This window comes from Triticum urartu, chromosome 1, assembly GCF_003073215.2.
Source record: "Triticum urartu cultivar G1812 chromosome 1, Tu2.1, whole genome shotgun sequence".
NCBI classification, from domain to species: Eukaryota; Viridiplantae; Streptophyta; class Magnoliopsida; order Poales; family Poaceae; genus Triticum; species Triticum urartu.
The window spans coordinates 375613715-375623181 of NC_053022.1; the positions used below are offsets into that span (position 1 = coordinate 375613715).

The 9467-nt window shown below is 44.6% G+C and overlaps 1 long non-coding RNA gene across 3 annotated transcripts; it reads right to left on the reverse strand.

Annotated features, from left to right (window-relative positions):
- Nucleotides 1–4583: 4583 nt before the first annotated feature.
- Nucleotides 4584–8819, reverse strand: LOC125513418. 3 transcript variants are annotated; one of them, XR_007285916.1, is made up of 3 exons: nucleotides 8222–8671; nucleotides 6578–7636; nucleotides 4584–4922 (listed from the first exon to the last, which is right to left on the reverse strand). It is a non-coding gene; the product is annotated as an uncharacterized LOC125513418 (long non-coding RNA). The 3 variants fall into 3 exon arrangements; XR_007285927.1 differs by having other exon boundaries at nucleotides 6578–7628; nucleotides 8222–8670; XR_007285938.1 differs by lacking the exon at nucleotides 4584–4922 and having other exon boundaries at nucleotides 7109–7636; nucleotides 8222–8819.
- Nucleotides 8820–9467: the final 648 nt, after the last annotated feature.

The following is a 9467-nucleotide window of genomic DNA, read 5'->3' on the forward strand; positions in this document are numbered from 1 at the left end:
CTTTTTGTTAGACTCCTGCGAAATTTTCTTTGATCCTCTATTCGGCTTTTCTTCCCGAACGCCAAACAGAGCATCAGGGGCTACTGTCTATGCGGTAATATTATTTACGCATTCCCTACTTACCTCAAAGCCTGTTAAAAGGCTTGTACAAGCTTCAGTCAGTCCGCTCTTGGCGGACTGAACCTTCTGGATCACCGCACTCATAATAGTGCGGTGCCCCTCATCGATGGAGGCGCCTTGGAGCGCCTCCAACATATTGTCCGGTGCCTCCGGTTGGACGGAGGTCACCGGCACGGCGGGCTTGCTCCTCTTGGAAGGAGGTCCCCGGCCGGACTCTGGAACCTTTGAAGGTTCCGGAGCGGTGTCCGGCCTAGGGCCGGACTTGGAGCCCTGGGGGGTTTCATCCCCCCTACTCCTGGAGTCCGGGAGGTCGCCTCATGGCGCCTCCAGGACCACCTCCTCCCGGATTGGAACCTGTTGGGACAACACTTCGGTGTCATCCATAGGGCGGGGGGAGGAAGCCGTCGGAAGTGAGTTCACGTCCGACGAGTCCAATGAGCCGCTCGACGACGCGTCGAGCCGGTCTTTGGGTGGGCTGCATAAACACATTCGACATAAGGGAAAGCTGTGCAATAAACGAATACTATGAATTACTTTGGTATCCAGATACTTACAATTTCGCCAGGGGCTTGGCCCTGGGCGGCCACTCCTCTCCGCCGTCGTCGGCGTCGGTGGAGTAATCCGGAGCAAGGGTTTTCCCCTTCTTGGACCCTTCGGCCTCCCCAGTTGGGGCGGCCTTCCTTTTCTTCCCTTCCCCCGCTGGAGGGGGAGGGGTCTCTTCTTCCTCCTCCTCGTCTTCTTGGGAGGAGTGCGTCTTGGATTCGTCGGATGGTGAATCCGACACCTCCAGGCGCCGAGCACTCTTTCGAGTCCCCGCGGCCTTTTTTGCGGCCTTCTTCTCCGGCACCACATAGGGTGCCGGAGCCAGCAGCTTTGCCAATTGAGCGTCCGCTGGGCCTTCGGGCAAAGGCGCCGGACAGTCGATCCGTCCGGACTTCGCCTGCCAATCCTGTCAAGGGTAAGGGAGTTTAGATCCCGCACAGAGTTAAACTATGAAAAACTAGTGCCCTGTAAAAGGTACAAAAAACTTACCGCGCTAGCATCACGCTGCGCGCTGAATCCGCGATCCTCAGTAGCGGATGAGGGAGCCTCGGCGCCTTTGAAAAGCACCTTCCAGGCATCTTCGTACGTCGTGTCAAAGAGCCTGCTCAGAGTTCGGTGCTATGCCGGATTGAACTCCCACAGATTGAAGGCCCATTGTTGACACGGGAGGCTCAGGCGGATGAGCATAACCTGGACTACGTTGACAAGCCTGAGCTTCTTGTTCACCAGGGATTGGATGCATGTTTGCAGTCCGGTCACCTCCTTTTGGTTGCCCCACGACAGGCCTGTCTCTTTCCAGGACGTGAGCCGCGTTGGGGGTCTGGACCGGAACTCGGGGGCTGCGACCCACTTAGGGTCGCGCGGCTCGGTGATATAAAACCACCCCGATTGCCACCCCTTCAGGGTCTCCACAAAGGAGCCCTCGAGCCATAAGACGTTGGCCATCTTGCCAACCATGCCACCGCCGCACTCCGCCTGGCTGCCGCACACCACCTTCGGCTTGACGTTGAAAGTCTTAAGCCATAGGCCGAAATGGGGGCGGATGCGGAGGAAAGCCTCGCACACAATGATGAATGCCGAGATGTTGAGGACGAAGTTCGGGGCCAGATCATGGAAATCTAGGCCGTAGTAGAACATGAGCCTCGGACAAATGGATGCAGAGGGAAGCCCAGTCCGCGGAGGAAATGGGGGAGGAATACCACCCTATCATCGGGCCTAGGAGTGGGGATGAGCTGCCCCTTTTCGGGAAGCCGGTGCGCGATGTCGCTAGCCAGATATCCTGCCTTCCTCAGCTTTTTGATGTGTCCCTCCATGACGGAGGAGACCATCCACTTGCCTCCCGCTCCAGACATGACTGGAGATGGTTGAGGTGGTAGTGCGGACTTGGGCGCTGGAGCTCGAGTGCGCAAGAATGGATAGGCAAAGGAGGAAGAAGGCGTGGGTGAAAAGGTGGATCCTTATCCCCTTATATGGGTGGACGCAACTACGTGTCCCCACCAGCCTGGTAAAACTCGCTTATCTCCAAGCGCCGTAATCAATGGCGCGGTTGGGTTACCCACGCCCGTATTGATGAGAATCCCGGAATAAGGGGACACGATCTCTGCTTTAACAAGACGTGCCAAGGAAACCGCCTCGCATAACGCGCTAAGATGGGACAGTAAAACGGTTCGAATAAAAGCTTGGCCATGGTGTGATGTCACACTACGGAGTACGTCGGTAGATTAGATTTCTGTAAATATTATTCTCTCTATGGCAATATGTGGAAACTTATTTTGCAGAGCCGGACACTATCTTTGTGTTCAAAATCTTCTATGAAGTACTTGGAGGAGGAACCCGCCTTGCAATGCCGAAGATAATCTGCGCGCCGGACTCGTCGTCATTGAAGCCTGGTTCAGGGGCTACTGAGGGAGTACTGGATTAGGGGGTGTTCGAATAGCCGAACTATACCTTCAGCCGGACTCCTGGACTATGAAGATACAAGATTGAAGACTCCGTCCCGTGTCCGGAAGGGACTTTCCTTGGCGTGGAAGGCAAGCTTGGCGATACAGATGTTCAGATCTCCTACCATTGTAACCGACTCTATGTAACCCTAACCCTCTCCGGTGTCTATATAAACCGGAGGGTTTTAGTCCGTAGGACAACATACACATCAACAATCATACCATAGGCTAGCTTCTAGGGTTTAGCCTCTCTGATCTCGTGGTAGATCTACTCTTGTACTACCCATATCATCAATATTAATCAAGCAGGACGTAGGGTTTTACCTCCATCGAGAGGGCCCGAACCTGGGTAAAACTTCGTGTCCCTTGCCTCCTGTTACCATCCGGCCTAGACGCACAGTTCGGGACCCCCTACCCGAGATCCGCCGGTTTTGACACCGACACCTGCCGAGATCACCGTTGCTTCCACCACCACGCCATCGTGCTGCTGGATCTTCATCAACCTCTCCCCCCTTGCTGGATCAAGTTGGAGGAGACGTCTTCCCAACCGTACGTGTGTTGAACGCGGAGGTGCCGTCCTTTCGGCACTTGGTCATCGGTGATTTGGATCACGTCGAGTACGACTCCATCAACCCCGTTCTCTTGAACGCTTCCGCGCGCGATCTACAAGGGTATGTAGATGCACTCCTCTCTCCCTCGTTGCTAGATGACTCCATAGATTGATCTTGGTGATGCGTAGAAAATTTTAAAATTCTGCTACGTTCCCCAACAGAGAGCACCATTGCCATTTGCATTCATTACTGTTAGTTTACATTGAGTATGACTTAACTGGATCTCTTTTACCATGAATTACAATGTCTAGTCAGTCCTTGATCTTTAAAGGTGCTCTGCATTTATGTTTTGCGGTCTCAAAAAGGGCTAGCGAGATACCATCTTGTTATATCATGCTATGATTGTTTTTAGAAAGTGTTGTCATCCGAGATTTATTATTACTAGTTAACCCGTTGCGCCAAATGGCGCAGAGACCCACTAAAGACATGTTGTCGATGAAAATAGTTTTATTTTGCAAGGACAAATTCAATATTGGTATTAGAAAGCCGGTGTGTTAAATCATGCTATATTGAAAATATGTTTATCATGCCGAGAAATATGAGGTTGAAAAAAGAATCATATTTGTGTAACGTGTATAGACCAGTTAAGGAAACAATGTTTTAGTTGAAAATATGATTAGCATACTGACACATTAACTCAGGTCTATTCTTGTTTATTCAATGTTTCTATTGTTGGTTTTGTTTAGTAATAATGCTAAAAATAACATTACTTGTTGCATGGCGCAAGGTCCCATTTCAAACCAAGAGTCATTTAAAAAAATGCTTGACAATTTGACAATAATAAGGATCCTCTTAATAATAAAATTTGAAAGAAAAAAATGAGACCAACCCAAGGGCTAACACTCATTGGCATTTTCCTTATAGGAGAAACTCCGCGAGCACCACGCGTCCAAGTCAGGACTTGAACTCGGGTGGGCTAGCAGCAACCTCAACCGCCCAGCCAACGGGTCGACACACTGTCCTCAAAATTTGAAAGAAACATAGCCTCAAACTATGTGATCAAGTTTTCAAAATGCGGGGATTCTCTACAATTTTGCTACATTTGCTGGAACTTAGGAATCCAAGTCACGCTTTGTCTCTCCCCTCTCACTTGTCTGGAACCATAGCATTTTATCCTACACATCCCCTTTATAGGTCTGATGCACTGTAATTCCTTCATTTTTTAAAGTAGCTGAACAAACAATGCCTTGCACAACGTTTGTCATCTCTCAACGATGGAGCCACTCTCTATAGCCATCTCTTCTTTTTTTAAGGGAACTGGTCAAACAATGTTTATGACAAGTTTTTCTACTGTAATAGAGGTGCAAACATGAAAGAAGAAATCAAGTGAAGAAACAAGGACATTGCTGCAATGGATGGGCGAACCAAGATTGAAAAATACCACACCAGCAACAGAAGTTTATGACAGATATGGAAGTGACAATAAACAACAAGTTTTCCAAGATTTACAATGAACAAGCGGATTTGGCTTCTTACTCTAAAATAGAAACATCTAGAGCACTTACTTGGTGACAATCCCACCAATTCAACGAGAATGGAAATATTTTCTACCCTTCACTCCTTTGCGGCTTGTAGAATCAAAGGAGAAAAGGAAAACACTTAACAACAGTTCTTGCATGAATAAGTCACCTGCGGCACTGGATTCTCATGTAAGTGGTTGAATGGATTAGCAAGCTTTCTCCCGGGTGCCACACACAACTTGAATATCCTAGATGTGTTTTCCAAGTTGTAAAATCCACATCAACCATCAAGTAATCATGTGAGTCTAATATACATAAACTATAGGAAAAATTCAGCAACAAAGGTAACATGCTTAGTGAGAAACTGGATAACAAAAGGAATACTTACAACCAAGTCCATAGGAACACATAGAATTCTCGAGAACTTTTCACTGAAGTAACGATGCAATTATTCATAGCAGGTTTGTTCTAGAACCTAGCTATTTGTTTAAGCAATCGTGGAGCCAAATTTATACAAAAAGGGAGATACTCCTAAACCTTCCTAAAATTTAACCGTATTTCATATGATAACCTAGAGGCCGTCTAAAAGCTCCCCTTATTTTCTACCATGTTGTAGAATGTACGTCTATTAAAACTGCAAGATTAGCAATTCTTTTGGTCCCGAGCACTAAAGATGTTAAATAAACACACTGAAATAAGACAAAAGCAATTGTGGCATAAGGTTAAAGCTGTGGAAATATCCAATGTTGCATCAAAATTGCATTGGAGTATCTCAAAGAATAAAAATTAGTAGAACTACTAAACCTTAATATCAGCTATCATGGTGACCTTATTATAACTTCAAAACCGGTGAAAATAAATTGCATTGGAGGAGTATCTCAAAGACTAAAAATGAGTAGAACTACTAAACCTTAATATCAATTGTCATGGTGACCTTCTTATAACTTCAAAACTGATGAAAGTAAATATATTACCATCCATAAGTAAACAATCATCAATTTTGTTATTGTGCAACTCAAACCTAAATAAAAACTATAAATGTGGTTTCAAAACCGTCTGAATCCTGAACATGACAAGAATCAAAATTACCAAGGCCGAAAAGCCTCAGTTTTACATTTCCAAAGTCACGCAATAATAGACCAAGATATACATTGAGCAAAGCAAGTAACAAGAAAAGAAGAAATTCATTGATGCAATTCTATCAAGCATCAAGGTCACAGTGTCAATTAGTGTCCGTAATCAACAAATCAATATTTGAAACAATAAATTCACTCATGCTTTGTATAGAAGTTGGAAGTCACTAATAAGAAGCCTCTGAAATACCATCTGGAAAATAAATGGCAACAAAATGATGAATCTGGACAACATTGAAGTACCAATAGAGTCAATCAATGTTGTCAACCCATTCTTATAGCTGGGTGTTTAATCTAGACGAACAACCAACTGTTTAGGTACGCTATTCTGACAAAAATTCGAGATCGTGCATACTGGCAGTCATTTAGATGAAAATAAGTGTTGTCACATTTCAGTTTCCTAATATGTGTACTTTCTTGTGACCATTGATCTAGATGAGACACTCAAGATGGCCTGCATACTGGCAACCATATCTAATTCAACATCATGCATCATAATCCATTGGATTGACAAGTCCTTCAAAAATTTCATAGAGGCGGACAAGAAAATAAAATCAACAATAAGCCACCTGAAGAAGCCAACTAGCATATGTCAATTTTACAAATGGTAAAACATAAGCATTACCATTCCTTTCAGCATAGGAAATGAAAAAGAGATATTTATTTACAACAATTAAAAATCATTGGAGGAGAGCACACTACATAAGCTTGCAGAGTTGCAGAGTTAGAGAGAGGGAGAGAGGAGTGAAGAAGGATAGAGTGAAACTCACCTTGACGTGTTGACATCAGCTATAACAGTTCTGTTCCTATCAAGAATGAACCCTACAAATAATTAGTGACATATTTTGTATATATTGCTGCCATCTCCTAAATAGAAAGGTATAAAGGTTAGCTTAGGTGTCCCAACGCAAATAACTTGAATTTATCTAGAATAATCCATGTAAAACTGAATCTTGCCCAGGGAACCATGGCAACTGAATCTCTTAACAGGCATACTCTTGAACAGCAACAGAAAATACATGAATTTTCCACATCACGGTAGCTATTTAATTAAACTATTTATATCATACTCGTCAATCTCTAGTATAATAAATGTTGCTTATGAAATATTGCTAGCTTGATGGGCTATTGTTAGAAAGATAGCTAAATATATTCAAACAATTAGTAGGCTAAGATAACATGATAGTACATACAGAAACAACCAGTAGGATAGCTGTAAAAACCATAAAATAATAATAATAATAAAAATAATAAAAATAAATTAGATAATGATAATTTCAACGGTGTTTCCTAAACATTAATTAAAATAATAGAAACAACTACTTTTAATATATTTTTACAGGAAATAGCATTTAGTCATACACAACAATTCTTTTACAAACCTCCCTATATTTTATAGACCCTTGTCTCATTTCTCTCACACAAAGTAAATGCCAACTAATGGCCAGCCAAGCAAATCACACTTGTCCCTAATACAACCCACAAGAGACACAAGTGGAGGCATGCATGCAAGACTAACCACGCATGCATGCCAGATGTAATGCGTCTCCAAACCGACATAGCTATTCACCCCACTACAAATAGGAGCCATCCCTTTCACTGTGGCCACACACAATCATCCGCTGGAGAAACCCCTCTGCCTTTTCACCTTGCCTTTTCACTTTCTGCCACACTACTGTCCTCCACTGCTGTGAAGCTCTTTGGGTTGCATGCGCCACCAGGTACTTATCAAGTACCTTGTTGTGTTAGCCCTTCTTGCTTGACTTCTTATCTATCTCCACCTCGGTTTGAATCAGTCCATGAGCATCTATTCACCTTGATCTATTTAGCTTGCAGTAAAAAGAACAAAATGTTTGCGTAAACACCCAAGTTAGTCAAAACTAATTAGATCAATTGCAAAAGCTTGTAAAAGTTTCTATGAATGACATCCGTGGCTTGTACTAGATCTAACATGCCAAGAATCAAATCCCAAGTACTAGCAACTTGCTAAGACATGTATGTGTGTATCCAAAAGATCAACCTTCCTGTGTATACTACCTTGTCCTAATTATTAATCCCTGCCAATCTGTAGCAAACATTGAGTGATTGATGTTTATAATCTATTCACAAGTAATTATTTTTGGAGTTTCACTGCCATTGTTTACTTCTATATGGTGTTCAAGGATGAGTAGCACTAGTTAGGAACAACATTTAGATCTAATCAGTAGCAATACCATGACCACACCATAGATTAAATCTTGATTAATTTCATGGCCTTGAGATAAACAAAGAGAAAGAAGGCAATATGGTTGAGAGGGGAATAGTAGGGCCTGAGATAAAATGAACAATATATGCACACCCACGTTCATATATAGTAGGAACTTGTTGTGAAATTTGGAGCACTTCATGGAGAAGGAATCAGGACTAGTACTTACCAGTAGTAGCAGTAGGATGTGGCTAGTCCACACCGTTAGCAGCAAAGGCATGGCAACCGAGCAGCGCCGGTGAAGCCGCACGCGCCCGACGCCCGTGGCTGCACGCTTTGTGCGTGTGGCTGCGCTGGGGGGAGGATGTAGGCATGGAGACGTCGTTGCCGCTGCAGCCGGTGGCAAGCCCACCAGACCTGGATCGGGCGGCGCTAGGATTGAGTGGTGGCGGCGTTTTTGGCGGTGGCCGATCAAATAAATAGGGGGAAATGGTAGAGGGAGACGAGGGGAATCTATAGGTGTCCGCCGTGTCGCCGGAGATGCCCGTACAGGGCAGATCGAGGCGACGGCGGCCGTGCTCTGTTCTTGGGGGAGAGAGAGAGGTGAGCGGGCTGGTTCTGTTCGTGGGACATCAGAGAAGTTGAGTGGTCTTTCTGGATAGACACGGGCTGGGGCTTAACCAGCGAAGTACTAGTAGTACAGTACTAGGCTACTGTTTCCTTTTACTTATCATTTCTTTTACCACTCTCTGGACTGGATGACATACGTGCATGCTACTCTGATTTGGATGGCTTAGATGCATTTTATATCTCAATGAAACACTAGGACGTATCAGTACCTAGTTAATTAATTATGGCTTGCCCAACATGGCCGTGTTGCTCGATGTTTAGATTTTAATTAGGCATTATAAACATATTTGTGAAATAATTATCAGGAGTCGATCTCAGACTCGCAGGAGTCGCATCTGGTGGTTCCGAGTTGGTCGAAGCACTATCCGGCAAGTCGTCATCTCCTTGACCATGTCTTGATAAATGTTTTCCGGGCTATGGGTCATTTCTAAAAGTTTGCATAAGAATTAAAAATAAATATTTTTCATAAATGAAATGAGATTTGGATCAGGTGGATCCACTAATTTGGCAATTGGACCAGATCAGGTGAAGTATCTGTATTAAGTAGTTGTGACCCGGGCAGGGCTACATTATAAATAAATATTTGGTGGGTAGGGGAGCTTATGTTGGTGAAGGCAACCCGGGTAGGGTTGGCTTGGATGGCAGGCTCCTCTACATAGGGTATCAGATTAGGACACAACCAACTAGCGCTTACTTCAAAAGCGGCGCAAATCGTACTGACCATAGACCTGGAATGGGACGGGCTGAACCGACTACCCATGCCAAGTAGCTGCCTCTGCATGGGTGAGAAGATGGTTGTAGCCGGGTAGGTATAGTCACCCTAGGGCGGGACCGCCGGTCGGGGG